This window comes from Xenopus tropicalis, chromosome 1, assembly GCF_000004195.4.
Source record: "Xenopus tropicalis strain Nigerian chromosome 1, UCB_Xtro_10.0, whole genome shotgun sequence".
NCBI lineage: Eukaryota > Metazoa > Chordata > Amphibia > Anura > Pipidae > Xenopus > Xenopus tropicalis.
The window spans coordinates 179,428,133-179,450,968 of NC_030677.2; the positions used below are offsets into that span (position 1 = coordinate 179,428,133).

Sequence of the window (22,836 nt, forward strand, 5' to 3'; positions counted from 1 at the left end):
CCTAAATTGTTATTGCACCACGACTGGCCTTAGCATTGGACATTACTATGTATCTCTCTTGGATAATTCCTTGATTGAACACCCTGTATAGATATGCTTTCATTGTGTGTTCCAGGACATATTCATTTATAGACAAGCTTCTGGTGGCAAAGACAGGGCAGGCCTTAAATCATTGGATAAAAATCTGAGATTGTTACTGCATAAACACGTGGACTGGAAGGGAATGGGGAAGGGCGAGATGCTGGTGTGAGTAAATAGTATGAGTGGGATACTGTTGTAGTATGAGTGGGATACTGGTAACTAATAGTAAGAGCTGGATTCTGGTGTGGCCAGAGTTAGGTACTGGTATTGGCTGGTTGGAGAAGCTGAATACTGGTGTGGGTTGATAGCAAGAGGTGGATACTTATGTTGGTTGGCAGAAAGATCTGGATAATAAAGTGACCTTATGTAGGCTGATTGCAGAAGAATGATAAAAATGTTCAGGGGTAGCAGGAAACTGGTGTGAGTTGGAAAATGAAGATGGATATTGGTGTAACTAGTGGCAGCTGTGGAACAGTAGCATGACTTGCCATTCTGGGGAGGAAACAAGAGAACCTTAATTTCTTTCATACGCAGGGTACAAGAGCACACATAAATAAATTAAGTCAAGAATTCAGTTATTAGGGGCACCTAATTGTTTAAATGCAGCAGAAACAAGTGTTTGTGTGTTCTGTATGAGTGACTTGTAACTTGTGTATTCCACCTGTACATTTAGTTTTTATTTGTCTTGAATATCAGTCAAGTAAACACTGTCATTTTTTTCTGGAACCATTGCCCAGGGTCAGAATTTGCACTTAATATGTTAGATTGCTCCCTTCTGGCAATCATCAATCATGTCATGTAGTAGTTGTAATTGCCAAATTAAAGAGTAGGCAGATGGCGGGTGAGGGCACTTTATACCTGGTGCTTATATTTGGCTTTAGCATCATAGTGAACTTTTCCACAACAGCTTAGATGACAAACATCTCTAATGAAAGCTTTGAAAATACACTGGCCCTCTGGGCTTAATATATACAAAGTAAACTGTATTTAGGCAAATTGTTTTTTCATTTGATTTTATCACGCCCAGAGAGCGCTGGGTTTCACAAGACTTACCTTGGCAGGTGGCAGCAGCTGCCTTTGCAGATTTACTGAACTGAAGGGTATAAGGATCCTTCCCACATTCTCTCCGGTGACACTTACTGTTCAACTCAACATTATACTTTATGAAATCTTGCCTTCCATCATGGACCCATTTAGCTCATGGGAAATACTAGAAGGGAAAAAGCACAGCTTGATGTCATCTAGTCTAGAAACTAAATCAGTCATTACAATCAAATCATCAGTAGATACAGAACACACAGTACCATTCTATTGTATCTTCCACCAAGTAAGGAGTGTACAAAGATATTTTAGTTGTAAGACATCTTGTCTGCCTGTGGATATATACATCTGTGTAATAGTTAGAGCGCACTGTAGGACTCATTTGGAGAGTAAGTGCAAGAAACAGGCACATATATCCATGTTTGTTTTTACCACAATGCACCTTGCCTCTTGCTCATAGTGCCTACCACTGTCAGGTATATATAGAGAGCCAGAAGAAACAGAGATAGACTTAGCTAAAGGATAATATATCTCATGCTGTAATTTATAAGGTTTTTAGAATTCAGTGAGTAGTTCTGTGACTAATTAAAAACACAAGGCCACTGTCCAAGTACTTTTATAAAGCTCACAGGACTTCAGTGTTACTTCTAATAGCCTTATAAGTTTAAGCAGAGGGGAATATTATCTTAACTTGGGGGATCCCAAACTTTTTTATCCGTGAGTCACATTCAAATGTAATAAAAGTTGAAGTTTGTGTTTAACACAAACATGCAAAAAGTTCTTAGGGGTGCCAAATATGGCTCGTGATTGGCTATTGGTAGCCCCTATGTGGATTGTCAGCTTACAGGAGGCTCTGTTCCGTAGTTGGAGTGTTCTTCACTACTCCAGGACTGCCTCAGGGTTCCTGCTATGGGTGATTTCCTGTAAACTTCATTCAGAGTGATGACTGAAACACTGGCTCAGGCACCTAAAGTGTCCTTGTTGCTGTCAACCGTCTGTGTTAGTATGGACCAGTGGCAATACCTGTCCCTCACATTTGAAACTGCACATGACAGTTTTGCTGTTTGCTTTTATAGAAGTTGCATAATTGAAGAACAATGACCTCTATCTGCTTGTTGTATTATCTCTTAATACTTTGAATCTAATCTTGAATGCAATTGTATATAATTATTAAGTTTTAGAATTATATTGCTTCCTTCATATTCCATCTCCCATAGACTCCATTTTAAAAATTCACATTTTTAAAAATAATTTCCCTTTTCTTTGTAATAATAAAACAGTACCTTGTATTTGATCCCAACTAAGATATAATTAATCCTTATTGGAATCAAAACAATTATTTGGATTTAAATATTTTTTTTTAGTAGACTTGGAAATCCAAATTATGTAGAGAACCCTTATCTGGAACACCCCTGGTGCCGAGTATTCTGGATAACAGGTCCTAAACCTTTACTGCTTGAATTTACAGCACTAGGCATGCAAGTAGAGCTCTATAAATAAAATTATAGCGGTGAACAAGCAACTGATACAGCTTGCAGCATGTGACGTGCTCCAAACCATGCTGCCCAGCATGTGTGCGGCTGCCCAAAAGCCTACAATCCCATTTTCTTGATTGCCTTATTTTGCATTAGCCTGTCAGATCTTAAAGGCAAGTAGAGGGTTTGGTGACCTGTCTTGTGTCACGTCCCCTGTTGGGATGATTTGAGTGGATTAAAAAGAAAAAAATCCCTCCATCAATGATGTTTAAAGGTCACAGAGTTGTTAACTCGCTGCGAGGTTCATACCGGTCAAGCCTTGTAGCTGCAAACTCCCAATAAACAGACTAACCATTTAGATTTCTCTTCAGAAAATTTAGTACTGTCCTGGCATTAATCCTTAGTCACAACAAAGTAATGTATGTATTTAATGCCCTCAAGTTGTTCCATGTACAAAGCTGTGTCTCAGAATTTTTAGTGGTAGTAATTTATTATTAATTATTTCTGTGCTACAAATAGAAAGGAATTTCACATTAACCATCTTCATTCTCTGTAAAATATTTTATTTCAAATTTACGAAATTCATTTAGGATATCAATGGTTTCCAAGTTTTATTATCAAGTGCAGTAGCCTATGGAAACCAATAAGCAATTGGCTTTTAACTTGATGGTGCAGTTAAAATAATGGAAGCTGATTCATGATTGGTTATGAGTTACTGGACTTTGGCAAAGTTGTAGCAAAATTAGTACACACAGGCTGATAAGGAAGACTGGGGTTGAACTGGAAAGGCTCAGGAAACCACATTTGTGATGCTGCAGAGCAGACAAGAAATTAACTAAAATAATGAGCAAATGATGTCTATCGATGTAATAAAATAAAACAGAAAACATAAGTATTATTTCACTTTATTGGCAGATGAGTCTACGACATTCGGTCAACATCTTGTGTGGGTTTATATTTCTTCATTTGTAGAAACTGCATTTTTCAAAATTCTGATATTTTAATAGCCAGTAGCCACTGTCAATATTTGTATTGCTATGTATTACCAGCAGTACTATTAAAGGGAGGAAAGCAGGACATAGGGCCAGCTAGCCAGGCTGAACAGCCTAATTCCTAATGATTTTTGGATGTGGCAGTTACTTTTTTTAATGGATATGTGAAGCTAAAAGTATTATTATTTGTGTAATATCTGTTTTCCCAGTATCTCTGAGGCTGTTACCTCTCCCTCCCAGGGGATGGACTTTAGTACTTAAAATGGCATAAAGTTTATTTTATGAAAATGGTTTATTTAGATGAAGCAGGGTTTTACATATGAGCTGTTTTAGATTATATATTTTTATAGAGACCTATATTGTTTAGGGGTGTAGTTTTCCTTTAAGTGCATCATAACCTTTAAGATGGCATTCTTCCCATACAGCAACAGCAGGCTGTAAATGTTTCTGTGTAGGTTACTTACAAAACAGAACAAGAATTATAAATTCTAATGGCATCACAAGACTCTGCAAATAGATATGAAAATATTTGAGTAATTGACACTTTTACAAAAGCTGTTAATTAGCCAGAAGTGAAACATAAACATGTTCTTATTAATCAAGGCCTGTAGGTGTGCATAACTCTTGCAGTAAGAGTAAGGATCATTTGGTATGTGTCCATAATGATTAAAGCAGAGTTTAGTTCTTGTAATCCAGCAAATGCTTAGATTTTCATTTTAATGCCTTACTACAATTTTCTGATTGCAGTCTGTCTCAGTTTAAAGTAATGTAAGTTAGTTTTCATTATATATTGTGTCAGACTACCACAGCTAATGCTGTATACTTTACTACAAGAAATCTAATTGGTCTTCAGTCAAACCGTCTTCTCTGTGCAGCAGGAACCAATCAGAAGTAAGTATACTTTAGTGTGACAACAGTCTAACACATAATATGTGCACTTCTATACCATGTGAACTCACATCTGATTGGTTCATGTTGCACACAGAAAATAATGTGTCTAGCAGCCTCATTTATTTCTCAGGTATGGTAGGAAGTAAGGCCATTCTAAAGCTAAAGGCACATATATCTTTTCAGAAACAGCTGACACTTGTCTCTGGGGCAACTCTACGAGCTTCCAGGCTCCATTGTGGTTGATAGGTAGAGGCTGGACTTTTCAAAATGGGAGCTGGATGCAGAACCATGTACAGGTATGGGATCTGTTATCCCGAATGCTCGGAATGTTTTGACTCTGATAATTGTCCTTAGTCGGGATTAAGTGCAAGATACTGTTTTATTATTACAGAGAAAAAGGAAATTAATTTTTAACATTTTCATTATTTGATTAAAATGGAGTCTGTATTTCAGAGCCTTCTGGATAATGGATTCTATACCTGTACCACCATTGGTTTAAGGGATACATTTGAAATTCTAGCTAGGAGGTAGTGTTACCTCCTGACCACCCCCATAGCTATGTTAGTCAGAGTGAACTTCTGTACTAGAGTAGCCTATATCAGATTGAGCCAAGCCAGTCATAGGCATCTGAGTATCTCAAACTTAGGCTAAGTTGCCCTAGGGTCCTGTATGATGTATCTCACACTTAGGAGGAGCTGGCTTCAGCAAGCTGAGTGAACTCAGTGTTGAAATGCAAGTGTTAGTTGTAGGCCAGAAATTGACATCAGCACCACATTAGCCACTAAGTCTCTTCGCTGACTGTCAGTTAACTGACTGCATTATTACTGTAGCCATAGGAGTAGCCTCACCCAGGAGTAAGTTTTAAGTGATAATGGGACTTCATCTCTTCCTGTTCCTCATCATGTTATTTCAGAGCATTTATTCAGATAGAGAGTAGTCAGAGCAGAATTTTTCAATAAGAATGATGCTTCTTATAAGTCTAGAAAGGAGAAACACGAGCCTTAGCACCCAAAGCATAACATCTCATATTTTTACCTTTCTTTTACTATAATATTTGTCAAATGTATAAACATATCTATGTACATGATGTTGTGTACTTTTAACCTCAATAAGTTGACTTTTCAAGCTAAGATGTATTTGCACATTGTTTAAATCACCATAGCAAAAGAACAGATTGTCTCAGCTGATATGCACATTATCTGATATAATGACCATTAGCAGTCAGAGTGTTTGTTTGGATACAGTGCCAGGAAGGAAGTCTGTTTTTGTGAGAAAATCCAGCTTTGCCACCTCACAATCTCAGAATTTGGGAATATGGATGGAACTGTCATCCCCACATATGGTTCTCATATAAATCCAGAGATGAAGACCTAATTAAACCTTTTTCCCATGTTGGAATTTATCATACTGTACATCAACAAAAAAATAACCAAAATAATCATGGATCTAAACCCCCTTGAGAATTTTATCAGGTAATAAAATAATATTTGCAAAGTTTACAGTAGGCCTAGTGTCTCACATATAGTAGGTTTTACTGGTCAACATCTGATTCGTTACTGTAGGTTACTAAATGTTTAGCAAATGTTAACATTTTTATTAAATTACCCCATTAGTAAGTTAGTTTATACTAATGCATGCAGCTGCCATACAGATTCCCAAGCACTGCTACTTTTATTGACATATATATATATATTCAAGGTAATAAAAAAGAAAAAATCACAACTTATTTTTGCGTCCACTGGAGTCTATGGACATTTTTTTGTGGCGAAACCTGCGGAAAGATTTTGCTCGTCACTACAGGGCAGTGGTTTATGTGAGCTACAAATACAGGCTCATAAACTCTTTTTTCTTTGTCACAATGAAAAAGTTCTACCCTGGATTTACTAACATAAAAAACTTTAGGGCTAAGCATTTTGTGAGCTCCGTTCTCTTCCCGATTCAAAATATTCAGATTACAGTGATGCACGTGCTGCTTTTCTTTCTGCAATGTCTTTGGCTGTTAATTTGGAAAAAAGTTCCCTGCTTTATTCTCATATGGTAATAGTACTGAGGTCTTTATTCCGATCTGGCCAGAAAATAATGCTCTTTGTTTTCATTGACACTGTTTCGCATAGTAACAGCTTGTTGTATTTTCGTCTTTTTGCCAGAGGGCAGGTTTATTTTTAAATCACTGAACTCTGAATTCTCTTTATTTTTCCAAGATTGGAAGCAGCTGAATTGCCTGCAGTTACAGGTTGGAGCCTTCCTTTACAATATGCTTCGGGAAGTTCTTTCTCCTCCCCCTTTTGTAATTCTTTTTCTCTTTTTTTTATTTTTCCTAATAAATGTCTCTTAAATGGTAGCCCTCTAAAAATAGCAAGTCATCCGGCTAAAAATAGAGCAGCTCACACTCTTGCCAAGGAAAATGAAGAGAAATAGGCGTGGAATAGAAGACTCAGTTCCCCGGCACTATTCATTCAGAGATCCCTTGGAGAACGCGAGCAATGATAAAGTGCCCTTGAAAAAAACACACAGGTCTAAGTTGCTACTCAGACTTCTGGGTGCCACTAACTACTTTATCCCAGTGCTTTTATATATATATATATATATATATATATATATATATATATATATATTATTTTTTTTTCTCATTGATCCTAAGCATGGATTTTATGGCTTGCTTTCTGTAACTTTTAAAACTTTCCTGATTTTTATGTTCTGCCTGGTTGTGTGGAGGACTTCAAAACTAAGATATAAGTAATCCTTACTGAAGGCAAAACAATCCTATTGGCTTTATTTAATGTTTAAATTATTTTTATGTAGATTTATAGGGTGATCCAAATGAGAGAAATATCTCTTATCCGGAAAAGCATTCTGGATACAGGTTCCAAATCTGTAGAATTATATTGTAGTTGGGATCCAGTAACTGTCCTTCTTTTATGGGAGCCGTATACTCTGAATCTGGGAGCTGTAGTTTATCTGAAGAGCTAGTTGGTAATAGAACCTTTTAGGGCCCAGAAATCCCGATTCCAACACTACAAAAATGGTATCCTGCTGATTTCTGTGCAATTCAGTCAGAGCCAATTTGCTTAGAGAAAGGAAAATAAAGTAAAAAAATTGAAGGACCTCAGCGTAAATTCTTTCACGCGAATCATATGAAAACCAGATGTATGTCAGATTTTCAAGTGACTCCTTAAAGACAAATGGAGATACGATTTTCAGTCTGACTGCTCTTTATTAGCTCATCAACAGATATAACCGACGTGATCTGACTAGTAGGAGACACTTACACAGTGAAACTAATCCAGTTTAGTGTGTATTGGGCCTTACACAGAGTTGTGCTCACAAAATCACTTTGCGGTACTGTCCTGGGTAATGTACTCAAATATCAGCCTAACATGATGCACTGTATACACAGGGACTATCTACCAAACCTTTTTGACCCTCAAAAGATCTCCCAACTTCCTAAGCCTACAGATGAGTTGTGATAAGTTGATCAGACTAATCACATTATTGCACCACAGTACAATAGAGAACTAGTATATAAAAGTAAGTTCACAGTATTTATAATACTACAAAAGAGGGACCGATTATTTTGATATCCAGTAGATCAGGTAAACGAGAGAGCCATCAGTTGATTTGAAGAGCTAGAGGCCCTTGAGATTACATTCCTGCTCTAGGGTGTTTCCATTATAAAGTGGAGAACATGTGTTCTGTTTCTAATTGTGTGCTGCTCACATAAATAAAACAAACAACACACTGCTTACTTTATTGTCATTGTGTTTATACCATACCCTCATGGATCAGTCTTATTTAAATGAAAAATGTTGTTATTGTTATTCTTGTTTTGTGTAACGTGAACCTGCAAGTCTTGGCATGTTATTGAACAATTAGTAATAGAGCTCGTTTATAGTTCCTAACTGTCCCAGCCATATCTTTTTTTTCCAATTCTTTTTCCAGGAAGTCACTGAAATGTCTGGTTTTAAAAGCTAACCAATAGCACCAAAGTATTTCTACGTCCCTGACTAGAAAGCAATTGTTAAAGGAAAATTATACCCCCAAACAACAGTTCATATATAAAACCCTGCTTCATCTAAATAAACCATTTTTCATAAAAATATACATTTTAGTAGTATGTGCCATTGGGTACTCCTAAATAGAAAATTGACATCTTAAGTACTAAGGACCGCCCCTTGGGATCATAAAATTCACAGTGCCCACAAACAAAGCGAGGGAACACATTCAGGTTAGGTCACATCAGCCAATCAACAGGCAAAGGTCTTTTACTTCCTAACATCTTCCTGTTACAGTTAGAGCTGCTTTATTTCCTGTCAGGTGATCTCTGAGGGAGCACACAGCCCATCACAAAATGGTGGCTCAAGGTAAAAGATGTAAGGGCAATATTTACTGATATATTTATATATATTGCAGTTTGGTAAGATTCTTTAATAGGCCATTTAATGTAAAATAAACTGTTGGGTAAGTATTCATTCTTTGGGTATAGTTTTACTTTAATATTCAGTCTTGTTTAGTACACCATTTTTAGAGCTTTGTGTGCTGCACAGATTAAGCACAAAGTCTCTCTCATTTCATGTATTAGCAGCTATGATTTATATATTATGGAAAGGGTTAATAATGTCTGATAGAACCAGTCAAACACGGTGACAGGGCGTGCTCAGTTTACAAGGCAATGTATACCAAAGTATTGTTTTATGCAGTTCCTGTGAGACTGCTGGCGATAAGAGCTTGGAAACAAAGGCTGATAATTGATGAAGGGGCCTTCAAACCCTTTCAAGAAGAATCGAGGCCCTTGTTCCTAAGCACATTAACTTTTCTGGTCTCCTTCCTTCTTCCAAGGCATTTTGTCTTGTTGCATGTTGCCCTCCCCTCCTGCTGCTCTTTGTAATGCATGCAGACCACAAGCGACTCTTTTATGTAGTACACTGGCCGTAATTGTGCCTATGTGGTGTATTAGTAATTACCAGGCTGAATTCCCATATTGTACCCTTATTGCAGGCATGGAAAATAGGACACAGAGCAATGCTCATTCACATTCAGCCTAGATAGTGAGCTACTTATAGTAATCTTTCTAAAGACCAAGCCTTTCATGACCAAATGCATTTTTAATTTTAGAATGAATAAATCCTCTCTGTGTCTAGGATATATAGCATTTATATTATTTACATATTTTGTTGCGGCATTAATCAATAACCTAAATATAGATGAATCTTATTACAGAGCAGGCATTTTAATGTATGGCGCTGAAATAAAACATGCACCCTTAATAGGCTTTGGTGGTCAAATTTAATGCCTGTGATAAACTAGCGTAATTCTAAAATGCATGTTCTTGTAATTAAAACATACTTACATGACATCTAATTTATAGTCTGCCACCAAATTGCAGTTGTGCCATATAACACGTGTAACTTGTACTAGGGGGATTACAAATTGTATTTTTTTTAATGTATTTGCAGGACTCATTTATAAAGGTTACAGAGACACAATATTGATTGTCTTTAGGGTTCTACAATAATTTTGAGTAGTATGTTGTATAAATGCAATCAATATTTTAAGGGTATTCCAAATGCAAAAATTTCATAAAAATGCAAGTTTATTTAAAGTTCCTTATTTAAAAAATATACATACAAACCCCATGGTATTCTATTGGTATATTTATTTAATATAGAGCTTTTAATAGACTTGCATTTTTATGACATTTTTGAGTTTGGGATATTTGTAGATATGCTCTTTGATCTGGGGGCAGTATCCTGCTAACTCTGGCCCCTGACTGCCCATTAATTTCCTCTGAAACGAGCAATGTGTTTTGTATTCCACTATGTATCCGACTACTCAAATTATTTTCAAATAGATATATATATATATATATATATATATATATATATATATATACATATATACTGTATATATATATATATATATATATATATATATATATATATATATATATATACACACAACTTGTTTCATCAATGCCATTTTAAATGACACTGTATTTTTAAATCATCAGTATTTTATATGAAATGTTAATATGGAATGAATTTGAATTTAATCACTATCCCTGGACCTGGACATTTTTGTAATGCAACAATTTTATTAACATTTTTAGTTTTTGCTGGCTTTTTACAGTCTTTTCTTTTCCACATGGACCTAGTGTTTGCAGATGCCCGTATACATATGAAGCTCAGTCATTTATTTTGAGTTCCTATACAGCCTTCCTCTATTATTAAGTGAAAATATGGTCTGCTTACTCAAATACAGTTTTCTGCCTTTGGCTACCCCCAGAAATTCTCTGTGGTTGCCACATGCTGAGACTATGTGAGCATTCATTGTCGCACCAGTCTGTAAAGAGAGTCTAAGGTCAGCAGTCCCTTTCTGTGCTCGTGCTCGGCTGAATCTGGGGATCTAACAGAGTTGGTTTAGCTGAGGATCATGGCTGATGTCTTTCTTCAACAGCAGACTGCATGTATCCAGTGTCCTGCTTTGGTCCGCAGCAACTAGAAAGCTGAAAATATTAACAAAACTACTATTGTTGGTAGTTTCTATTAAGCAAAGAGCAAAATGTGAATTGATAAAGCAATCTTTTAAAATGATAGAAATAGCAGTTTTGAATGTAGTAACTAAACAAAGTATGGTAGCACCTAGGCACCTATTAATTGTCAAATTCTAAGTTGTATGTCTCAGTTGTTCCTAGAATTGTGTGGCACGTGCATGTCGATGGAATTCTGGGGAAATATTGCAGTGTAGCCAAAAACGTGGCAGCATTATGCTGATTGTTGCACTTTGCACATTATCCACACAGTGAATGAGGCCCAAAAAGTGTTATGAATTTCAGTCTGATGACTTTTAGGAAATATAATGTTTAAATATTGATATGATTTGGATTTAATTTTGCCACTAATGTTGAATTGGAGGGATCATTGCTAACATCATTTGATAAATAAATCAACGATATTTCTTATATTTAAGAATGTAGACATTGAAATTAACACAATTTAATGCTCCTTTAGAGCCCAAGTTGTGTCCTACAACTAGTTAATTATCCTACCTGTTTTTATTCCATCCTATGCCTGTTGCAAGGTTGTTTATTAGTCTAAACCAGCAGTGGTTTTGTTTTGTGGTCTACTGCGGTTTATGCGAAGGCCACCTGACTCATATTTGTGTACAACCAGAGCTAAAATTAAAAACCTGATCCTTCTCCAGAAGAACAATATCTTCTATTGATTTGTAGTAGGTGAAAGGACATTTCAGGATGAGACTATATATTGTTCTGGGGCTATTTTTGGTATAATATAAATAACATGTTATTTTTTCCTAAAAAACATAGCTTGAGCGGTAATGTAGCTCCTCAAGGCAGCATTTGTTTATTATTATTCTTTATTTGTTTAATTATGCTGGTGAGGGCCACCCAGGGTACATGGGCAAATGGATGCTTGCCCTATAAAAGTGTGCAGTGGTGTGATTGGTACTTGCTGTCTTGCGCTCTACCTACCTCCTAATTTGGTTTTTATTCTAGGAAGCTCATGGGTTAAGCAGCTCTCTGTATGCATGCAAGTGATGTAGTTTAGGGGGTTCACCTTTTATGCTCAATACTAATTTTGGTATTGCCAAACTGCTTTGCTTGCATGCTAACAGATGCAGGAAACCCTGGCACTGCTTATTATAAAAGGAATGTAGTACAAGAGTCAGAGGCATAGAACAAGGCAGCAAAGCAGCCTCTGTGCATTTATTGCAGCCATGCATAACTACAATGAGAGCAGCAGTCAGACCTGACTCTTCTAAAGATAAAATATTGCAGAGCTGGATTACAAATGTTTCCCCCATAGCTTAATCTCTTTTAGAAATCATTTCTTTTTTTTTATTTATGTTAAAACTGGATTTTTTCCCATATTAAAAGGAAAACCTATTCTGATCTTCAGTATATAATGATACTTTAGTTTATTTTAGTTTATCGTATAAGCATATCAAAATGTGCCTGCACTTTAGTTTTTAGTGAATATTTATCACATTGATCAAACTAACAACACATAAAATATTCAAAGAATGTAAATCATAAGAAATTCCAAACAACAAACAGCTGCCCGGGACCAAAGCAAGAGATGCTAATCTTGTGAAAATAAGCATTACAGTGTACTTAAACGGCTGACTTGCACTCTACATCTCCTTGCAAACAATACATGGACTATATGTTTTTATAATACACTTTTATGTAAATCTACCATACTTTATTATTACATATGTACATACAGATTACATACACATGTAGTAGAGAGGGCCCTGCTCAATGGAGCTTGCAATCTAGAAGTGTGGATGGGCAAGATCAGCAGCCAGCAAAGTGAGAGGTGTTGCACATGTTCCACATTAATCCTCTCATTGTTTAGGTAGAGACACGAGGCACCTATTGAAATTGGTTATTGGGCATTCCATCTATCTGTACTGTGTGTTGGTTCAAGACAGGCTCAGTCTACTTCAGTGATCGCCAACCAGTGGCTCAGGAGCAACATGTTGCTCACCAACCCCTTGGATGTTAATCCCAGTGGTCTCAAAGCAGGTGCTTATTTTTGAATTTCTGGTCAGGAGGCAAGTTTTGGTTGCAAAAAACTGCCAGTCCCCATAGGGGCTATCAAACAGCCTATTATTGCTGTTATTGGCACCCCCAGGAACCTTTTTCATGCTTGTGTTGCTCCCCAACACTTTTTCCATTTGAATGTGGCTCACGGGTATAAAAGGTTGGGGATCCCTGGTCTACTTGATAAAAATAGAGATGATAAGAATTCTGTTTTAATCTACTTCTTATGCAAATTGAAATTCTACATTCTACCAATTTGGTCATTGTTAATGTAGATACAGTATGAGATTGTAGCAGTTTAAATTTTGCCACCAGGAAGCTTAGGAAACCTAGTAACTGAATGACTCCAATCCTTACAGGCTCACATTTTAGGAAGCGTTTCTATAACCTCACATGGATAGTACAGCATGAGAGTAAATTTTATTTTGGGAACATTCCTTCCCTTCCTTTATTGCTGCTAACCCTTTTGCCATGGAGAGCAATAACAACAGCACCATGTGTTTATGAACAGCAGAGGTACTGCTTTTGTTCGCTATAGAGCATGTGTCCTACTGGTATACATTGACCTATAAGCATATGAAGAAAGAATGCTTGGTGCATAGAGTTGGCTCTGAATTATTGGTTTTTGGAATAAAAAAAACAAGTGCTACTTTCAAATAGGGTAGATTTGTATGATACTAATTAAAAGCATATTATTATATATGTGTTAGCAGTTGCGCATAGGTTTTTTTTGTAATTATATACAAAACACCAGGTCCAGAGCATTCTGGATAACAGGTTCCATACCTGTATTTAAAAAGAGAAAGTTACAGTGCATCCTTTATTGCGCAGTCTGTTCCAAGTACTAGTGATGTGCAGGTCAGGAAAAACTCAACTTGCACCCTAACCCACAAAACCTTAACACACAATGTTGTTATTGTAGAAACCACACCCAATCTGTACCCACATCTTTCCGCTCTGTACATTAGTTGGATTCCAAGATGTCTGACCCGCACCCAAACCCATAGTGGTTGCCCAAATTTTAACCCTAGCCCACCTGGCCTAAGGGTAAACCTACTGTTCCCACGGGTGGCAGGTGAACCCGCACATCACTACCAATAACATATACTGCCATAAACATAGTGTGGTTTATCATAATAAATGCTTCAAACCATTTTCCTGCTTCAACCTAATATATGTGCCCCCCAGTAAGTTGACAAGTTGGAGGGTTAGGCTCTTTGTAAAATATTTGGATGTGTTACCAAGTCCTTTATTTTCATTCTACTTTATTTCATTGTATTGATGCATATTTTTTATCAGTGATGTTTAAGATTTTTATGAATACTTATCATGAATAGCCGTTTTTTTCAGCTTTTTTTTCAGATATTTTAGTATTAAAATGAAGTCACTTGTATTGATTGGTCATTTTTATATTTTCTGTTTATGTATTTATCTGTCACTGCTGAGGATCCATTGTGTATACCACTTCTCCTCTGGTTTCATATGTATCCAATAATTATTATATAGGCAGCATTTATTAAATAATATTTATTTTGCTGTTCTCATTCCAGACATTGTTTGTGATGGAGAGTGTATGCTTTTAATACAGCCATTGCAGTATTACAGGAAAGGAACACTGCTGCTGGTTTTCTTTGTATGTTTGGCTCTGTAATGAAGCCAACTTTCTTTGCCTAAATAACTTCACATAATGTATATATGCAGAAAAGCATCTAATCACTATCATTAGACTCAGGTTGTATCGCCAAACCATGCAGTTTTTTTTCTTTTGTGGCTGGTTAAGAAGTCAGCATTCAGATTTGTTTTACAACTCTGTAAGGAATAAAGAGTAAGTAGACATGTATAGCTAAATAGTATAATTAGAAAGGATTTTTTAGACATAATAACACTTTCTGGAGTGGATAGTCAAAGAAAAGGCTGTGGCACCTGGTATTAGGAATAGGGATATAATGGTAATGTGTAAGAGTTAAGTCATAGAATTATGTAAGAGAAATAAAGATTTAGAAATTAACTATTTATTTTACCTGTACAAACCTTAAATAATATAACTTGCAACTGTCTATGAAGATTTTCATTCATCCAGGTCATGGTATATCTAGTATAAATAAATCTAAAGCAACTGGACTTGTTTAGTAATCATTGAAGATTACTAAACATTTCAATAAATGTGCAAAGCTAAGGACTTGCAGACTACTTTACTCTATCTAATAGAAAACAATAGCTTTTAGCATCCTTCTGCCAGCTTAGAGATGAATATTGCAAGCTATCCCCAGCTGGTTATGTCTACAGCCATTTCCTATGCTGCATTCCAATATTTGATTAGTGTGATCTGTTTTTGGGTTCAGAGGAAGAAAGTTTATTAACACAATCACATGTCCCTGGTACATGTTGGGTAATACAATATCCCTAGGGCTGCTTGGAAAGGATCAGTTGGCATTTACATTGGCCTCTTAAATGATTGCTAAGAGGGTTTTAGACCTACCAGTTTCTATTTTTTAAATCTGAATTTATTCATGGTCACTGTATTGTGTAGGTTCTAGTTAGTACAAATTGTAAGGTTCTGAATTCAGCACGTTTACCCTTAGTAGCGGCGGTTCCTATAGTGCTTGTTCTATGTCCACTCTGTAACTAGCTACAGTAGAAAAAGAAAGCTGCAAACATGTGCTAGAAATGTCATTTCCCTTTTGCTGTGACATTTCTATGGCCTTAGCAGTATTGCCTCCATCTGTTCACCTTTCTACAAGAAAATTTGGTCACTGAACACAAAAAATTCAACTCAGTGTTCATAATTGCTATTCACACTGTGCAACCCTTGGGTAGTCTGTACATTAAAAGGGATTTGATTGACCGACTGATTGACTTGAAAAAAGGTTTAAGCTGTAAACAAGGCATTTGGTGAATTGCTTCATTTCCATATGAATTGACTTCCACCAGATTGTCAGAAAACTCTTTCCTAATTTTCCACCCTGTTATCCATTTACCTCTGTGAGTCAGTATTTAGAAATATGAGCAATCTTTATATTTTATTTAATAGTTAAGAATTAACATATTAACAAGTGGTTCCCTTGCTACATTCAGCTTTGTTGTATGCTGCAATGATTCCAAATATTACCCTTAACAGCAATTGTTTTCATTCTTCCTATTATTCCTATTATCATTTGGGCTTTTCTGAGTGGTATTAGAAGTTATTAGTAATAAATTCTTCAACTTTACTTAAATTATGAATATTATTATTAATATTATTATTATTATAAATCTGTAGAAAACCATACTCACATCTGTACTTAACCACATTCATTGAACTGGTTAATTTATTGATAGGCCTGTCAATCAATGTATTTGGTATATATTCCTTTGCAGGTAAGGAGTTAATTTTTCCCATCAGGCACACAAATCACTTGTGCTGGGACCACTTTTAGGCTAATGCCAGATAGGTAGAAACAGTCCCTAAGCTATTTAGCCATGGGGTAGCTGTTCAAATTGAAAAAAGGCACAGGTTACATAGCAGTTAACAGATAAGTGTGTAAGTTCCCATTGTATTCAACAGAGTGTATCTGTTTTCTGCTATGTAACCTGTGTCTTTTCTCTGTTTTTCAATTTGAATGTCTACCCCCATGGCTACACAGCAGCTTAGTTTATACAGGTATGGAATGCCTTATCTGGAAACCCGTTATCCAGAAAGCTCAGAATTACGGAAAGCCCGGTATTTGGAATACCCTTGGTCCCGAGCATTCTGGATAACTGATCCTATACCTGTATAAACTATAGTAGTGTTTCTAATTCAAACACACAGCTTTTACTAGTGCAGGGCAACTGCATGTTATAATTTAAAACATTTTAATTTTTCGGTGTTACTATTCCTTTAAGTTTTGTTTCTGTGCTTTTCCACATTGTTCTGTGAGTGTGCACTGCCCCTGCATGGCCAGCCTAGGTGTGTTCCTGACTGCTCAGTAGGACAGCCTATGTGAGGGCCATAACTGCATCACCAAATCAGCTAGAATTTATAGCCCAGGTTTGACTCACTGTTAAAGAACAAACTAAGGCTGCTTATATATATATATATATATATATATATATATATAGTTTTTTTGTGCAAATTCCACTTAACATTAGGAAATTTCCTACGCACACCTGTACTATTCCCAGTGCTGTCTCTGTATTTAAATCCAACAAGTGATGCATTTTTTCAGGCAGCTTAGCCTTTCTGACACAAGACCCACAGATACTAAGACAAAAAAATAAGTGGCGAGCACCTATAGTATGGTTTATAAAAGCATTTTAAAAAAGCAGCTCCCTTCGTGTTTCAGGTCATGTGATCTGTCATCAGGGGCTCTACACACCTACACACACTAAGGATGAGAATATATGTGTGCATGGAATAGGAAAGCCAAACATGATCCAGGAGGGGTTTCAGTAGGATCAGAACATGCCTTTAGACCCTGAACGTACAGTCTGTTAAAACACTGTACAGGTATAGGATCTGTTATCCGGAAACCCGTTATCCAGAAATTTCCGAATTACGGAAAGGCTGTCTCCCATAGACTCCATTTTAAACAAATGATTCTAATTTTTTTATTATTTCTCTGTAATAATAAAACAGTACCTTGTCCTTGATCCCAACTAAGATATAATTAATTCTTATTGGAGGCAAAACAATGCTATTGGGTTTATTTAATGTTTAAATGATTTTTTAGTAAATTTAAAGAATGTAGATCCAAACTACAGAAAGATCCCTTATCTGGGAAAAACCCAGGTCCCAAGCATTCTGGATAACAGATCCCATACCTGTACTTTTGTAAAATAATTTCCTGCTGATTTTGAAGAATTTTTGGTTGGTAGCGCAACTGGGAAGGTATAACTCCCAGTACTGTTGATAGGTCGTTTCCCAGTGCTAGGTTTTATTCCTGGCAATTATTTTCTTCCTGCCTCGTATCATGTGCTAATCAGCTGTTTGTGGAGGAATTCTCTTCCTTCTCTTCCATTTTTTAAATTCTTCTTGTTTTCTGCGCCCTCATAACCCTATTCAGCTACATTGCCACAGTACTTACCACCAAATAGTAACCATGATGTGTGAATAGGAACTATCCTAACTAGCTGCTGATTGGATGCTATGAGCAAATGCAAATGTGCAACTTAGCACCTTTGTTAGTAAATGAGTCCCAGTGCCTGTTTGTATAAAAGTATTTCCGCAGGTTTCCTGTCTTCTTTTTTGGCTTCTAAGTGCACCATTAAATATATTGGAAAGAAATATGGAGCCTGGAGCATTCATGCTTTTTGACTGCATCATATGGCTTATTCACAACCATCATATCCACTCCAGAGATGGTATTATCTCTTCATAATGCACAAGTCAGTTTATCCATGGTAGTAGCCCCCCTTAAGGCTGGTGTACATTCCAAGCTTCTCTTGTGTTTGTGAGCTCTGTACATTTTGCAGTGTAGGCATTACCGTAGGCTGAACTGGTGTATTGGCACTGGCTTTGGATAGCACGAGATACTGGTATTTATAGCTATACAAGATGTGAAAGTCAGAAACTTCCTACCTGTATGTTAAACACCCGGCTGTGAGAGATAATAGTATCAGTAACAAATTGGTTTGCTTTGGGCATAGTAACCCATGGCACCCAGTCGGCACTTAGATTTTACTGCTTTTCTGCTAGTAGAATAATGAAAGTAAACATCTGACTAGTTGTTCTGGGTTACAGGATGGGGGCAAAGGTTTCTTTAGTTACTAAATATTGGAGTCCTTGGTCCTTTGCTTTTTAACTTGTTTATTAATGACCTGGAGGAGGGCATAGAGAGTACTGTATCTATTTTTGCTGATGACACTAAATTGTGCAAAACTATAAGTTCCATGCAGGATGCTGCCGCTTTGCAGAGCAATTTGACAAAATTGAAAAACTGGGCAGCAAACTGGAAAATGAGGTTCAATGTTGACAAGTGCAAAGTTATGCACTTTGGTAGAAATAATATAAACGCAAACTATCTACTGAATGGTAGCGTGTTGGGGGTATCCTTAATGGAGAAGGATCTAGGGGGTTTTGTAGATAACAAGTTGTCTAATTCAAGGCAGTGTCATTCTGTGGCTAATAAAGCAAATAAAGTGCTGTCTTGTATAAAAAAAGGGCATTGACTCAAGGGATGAGAACATCATTTTGCCCCTTTATAGGTCCCTGGTAAGGCCTCACCTTGAGTATGCAGTGCAGTTTTGGGCTCCAGTCCTTAAGAGGGATATTAATGAGCTGGAGAGAGTGCAGAGACGTGCAACTAAACTGGTTAAGGGGATGGAAGATTTAAGCTATGAGGTTAGACTGTCAAGGTTGGGGTTGTTTTCTCTGGAAAAGAGGCTATTGTGATACTAATATCTACAGTTAGTATTAGTGGTTGTATATATAGTTTATATATGTGAGTGTATAGATTGGTAAATATAAGTTATGTGTGCTGGGTTTACTTGGATGGGTTGAACTTGATGGACTCTGGTCTTTTTTCAACCCTATGTAACTATGTAACCCCCCTTCCTTGTCTACCTTTTGTTGAACTAACTGGCTAAGGTAATAATCTCACGGCTCCATGAGTCAGATCATAAAACGCTGTAAGAACATGACAGTAGAAAGTGAAAAGAGTCTTGTTATTCTGCTCTGATCCTTGCCACATTCTAAACACAAGGAAAAGGGAATACATGTATGCTGATAATAAAATGAACATAGGGCTGCACAATTTTAACTATTGAGTCTGGAGATTTGCCTTATTTGACCATTATTATAAACTAGAACTGACACACTCATTAAAAGTTACCACTCTATAACCAAATGCCATCGTTAAAAAAAAAAGCCCTTATTGTTTAACCATGTTACAATAAGAAGCCCAGGCTGCTTTAAGTCATACAGATTAAGGGCTCTGATCTGGCTAGACAAGCAGAAACAGCCATCTATGGCCATGTTGCAGAACAAGCTAATACGATTGGCTGTTGTCATTTGGCCTTTGCCGAGTTAGACAACAGGTGCAGACTTGCTGACAGGTGGGGATATCTAGAATACATAAAATTGCTGATGGCTAGTGATGTAGCCTCGTGTCAGATTGTATACTGCTGAGCTCTGACAGAACACATTGCCAGCTTGCATACTTGGAGATCATTTGATTCTCTCAATCACTCTCGAGCACTACGAGCCCCAAATCAAATTCCCAGTGTATACAGTCAGGTCCAAACAGCACCCAACCATGTTCTTATCTATATCATAAGTCAAAGACTAAGTAACATGATGCTATCAATTGAAAGACTGTTAAACTTCCATCTTGTCTCAGCATCCTGACACAGTTCCTGTATAAAGCAAATTGATTTGGTCCTTTTTTTTTTTCACAATACGTATATCTAGCAGCTGTTCAGCAACCCTGCCTTTTTCATCTTGTTTTTCTTCCCTTTTACTATAGTTTACAAATTAAACATAAAAATGACTGCATTATTGGATGATTATCTGTCTAATAAAATAGAAAAACTGGACATTGTACCTAGTTATTTCAATGGGAAACTGGACACTGTACATAGTTATTTCTATGGGAAACTGCATATTGTACCTACTTATTTCTATGCAAAACTGGATATAGCACCTAGTTGTTTCATATGAAATCTAAATATCATGACTAGATTTTTTTATGGAAAACTGGACATTGTGTTGTTCCTAACTATTTGTCATAAGAATCTTGACATCACACCAAATTATTTTCCTAGAAAGCTCGGCATCACCCCTTGGTAACAGATTTTTTTTTTAATCTTAGTTATGTTTTAATAATGGTACTTTGGAAATGAAGACCAAATTGTTTCCAATTGTTTCTTTGTTGACAAATACAACCATTTTGTATATTGAATATCCCTTTTAAAAACAAAAGCAGAAACATTTTTCAGAAATCAGTCATTGCCTTATCAAATGTGAAGCTCCATCCCTTTAGTATACTAAGCCTTTATTCTGGGGGCTGTTTACAGTGTTTTTAGGGATTATAAAAAAAAGAGTATACTTATTCTGTTAAAGTAATGGGATTTCAGTAATATTTTACTGATTGAATTACAGCAATGATGGCAGCATATTGAACCTTTATTGACAATTTCTACTGTAAAGTCAGAACTGCTCCTACACACAGCTCTTTATATATCATTATTATTACTGTTAACTACTATTCATAAAGCAACAACATATTCTGCAGCTCTGTACAATAGAAAGGTGCTCTCTTTTTATTTCAGGGTGCTAATGGTTCAACATGTTTATGATATTTATTCTCCGACAGCAGAGGATAAGTGCGTGTTTGTTCACAATAATCTCATTTAAACGGGTTCCTGTGGGACTGAAATTCTGAAATTCTATCTGGGATCGCTCTGCCTCTAATGCACAAGGTGCTGACGTGTTGCGCTTGCATATGGGATTTTCTTTGTTAACCAAATGGTGGAGATGTGATCAATCCCTGTTAAGGATGTAAATATCTGGAAGGGCCATGGCAGGGGTACCTTTACTTGTCATGTCTCAGTTTGTCTTAATAGTGCAAATTAGCTCACTGCTTGCTCCATGTAATCAGCTTCCTGTAATTGCTACATGTTGATTGGTTGCTATGGGTTACTAGACCTGGAGCAGTGATTTCATATGCCACTGCTTGAACCTCCTGTGCTTGTGAGAATATAATCTTTCTGTGTTCTACATGTGGTCTTTGCTGAAGTGACTCAGTAATTTCTTGTATTTAGGGCACTGCCAGCTGGAGTAGTGTGAATAACCAAGGCTTATTTTATCTATATTTAGAATAGAAAAATATGTATTTCTCAATCTATCTAGAATGCTGGGGACTTTCTACTTGTGTTCCTGTAGGTACTTGTTTCTACAGTTTACTGATCTAAACTGTGACTCAATTAGCGAGTTCGGGTCAGTTAACTCCTTCTGTGCCACAAAATTACAAACACCCAAATTAGCATCTTAGTACACTGCCATCCGCAGCATGCATTTAAATTAATTGCTAATTATCCATGCAAGATACTGGTTTTATGTGAGGGGTAAGGACACACCTCTAGTCCTTTTGACCTGGTACTTCCAGTATTAACTGCATTTAACCATGTGCATTAGAGTTGATAAATTAAGATACCCTACTTTTTATGTGTATTAAAAATAAAGTACCGGCTGGTAAGGCAAAGGGACAAAAGACATAAAAGGGGAAGAATGTGATATAATTGTGGCAGAGTAATAGCATAAAAAAGGCAGGGTGATGGCACGGAAAAAGACTGGTTATGGAGCAGATCAGTAAAGAAAATGGTAAGATTGGGGTGGATCAGGGGCAGGCTAGGGTATAACAAATTTACAAGCAACTACATTGCCTGTAAATTTGTAATATTAGCCCTGGCCTTGTCAGGTGTTTTACCAGCTAGGCAACCCTAGTCGCACATATGAGGTTATGTAATAAAAGGCACTAAATTTGCACAGGAGCAGTAATCCATAGCAACCAATCAGCAGATATCATTTACTTGTCACCTGTTTAATAACAAACGCTTTATTGGTTGCTATGGGTTGCTGCTCCTGGATAAACTTTGTTCCTTTTATAACACATGGGGCTTAGTGCTTTATTAATGTAAATTCGGCTGCATTATAGCTTACATCTGAGCCCATTCCAAATATGAATACATTTTTAGTTATGCAATCTTAACATAAATCAGTAACATTTATGAACTGGACATCGTCTATCAATAAGGTTTTCTAATAACTGTACATCCCCAAGATGTGACTCACAAGCCCTGGCTATTCACATTCAGTCTGTCTGCTTTCCAG

At 36.6% G+C, this 22,836-nt stretch overlaps 1 protein-coding gene and 1 long non-coding RNA gene across 19 annotated transcripts in view; one reads left to right on the forward strand and one right to left on the reverse strand.

The window, feature by feature from the left end:
- Window positions 1–1,589, reverse strand: part of LOC105948037 — a 35,100-nt gene extending 33,511 nt beyond the window's left edge. Inside the window, exon 1 of the long non-coding RNA XR_001923915.2 lies at window positions 1,135–1,589. This is a non-coding gene — a long non-coding RNA (uncharacterized LOC105948037). The remainder of the gene's footprint in view (window positions 1–1,134) is intronic.
- The window catches only part of mef2c (MADS box transcription enhancer factor 2, polypeptide C (myocyte enhancer factor 2C)), a 167,552-nt gene that overhangs the window by 108,380 nt on the left and 36,336 nt on the right, over window positions 1–22,836 (forward strand).